The sequence below is a fragment of the Chaetomium globosum genome, genomic scaffold (assembly GCF_000143365.1).
Source record: "Chaetomium globosum CBS 148.51 scaffold_4 genomic scaffold, whole genome shotgun sequence".
Taxonomy (NCBI): Eukaryota; Fungi; Ascomycota; class Sordariomycetes; order Sordariales; family Chaetomiaceae; genus Chaetomium; species Chaetomium globosum.
The window spans coordinates 399,709-400,693 of record NT_165979.1 but is presented as its reverse complement, the minus strand read 5'-3'; positions in this window follow the sequence as shown (position 1 = coordinate 400,693).

Sequence of the window (985 nt, the reverse complement as noted above, 5' to 3'; positions counted from 1 at the left end):
CCCCCCCCCCCCCCCCCCCAGCTCTTAAACGAGATGAGACCCTATCTGTGTCCCGTTCTAGCCAAAAGCGCAACTATTGACACGTCGCGATCGCCCCAACTGCAACCCGTGTGCCTGTCCCCGGGAGTCGTGCCGAGGCAAACCATGCCCGTGCCGAGAACCCGGGCACCAACAGCAGCTGGTGAGGAAATTAGGTACCGGTGCAGCTAGACGCTGGGAGCAACCACACAGCACGACATGGCTCGCGGGGGCGTGAGACCACAGAAACCGGGATGGTGTGATAGAGAGATTCATTTCAATTTCGACTCATGTTGCTGCAGCAGCGCATCTTCGCCGGTTTGAGATGGGCGGGGGGAGTGAGTGTGTGTGTGACACAAGGGCACACAAACAGCAACCACCAAGCACCAAACCCGGACAGCCCCCAATTAGTTAGACTCTCCATCGACATCGAGGCAACCATCCCTCCCTTCCCTGGCGTTTGCTTGCATTCTTCAAATCTCTCAAATCCACTCGCCCTTACCTCCCACACAGTGTATACTCAGTAAAGACTGACTGACAATCCATCTATGCCCTGTTTCTCGCTCAACTCATGCATACATATACTAAAAAGGAGTGACATGTCCATACTCAGCCTCAATGGCGAGTACAGAACGGGGTATCTTGCCAAAAAAAATCTCCAAAAAAAAATCCAAACAAACAAACGCCACATGCGGCATAAGACATTACACGTAAAGGAGTGTCGTGAAGTGATGATGAACATCGTAAACCCCCGTGTCCCGCTTCCGTCTGCCCGTCTCACCTGGGACCGAAATCTCGAGATCAAACAACCGCCACTGTGTACTGTGTAGAACACACCTGCGGCGTCCGACCCCAAACAATCCATCCAAGAATGAAAACGGAACAGTAACCCGGTCCAATCCCATCCAAACCAAACCATTAATCCCATGTGCACTTTTGAAACCCTCCCCATCATCCCCCCCCCCCC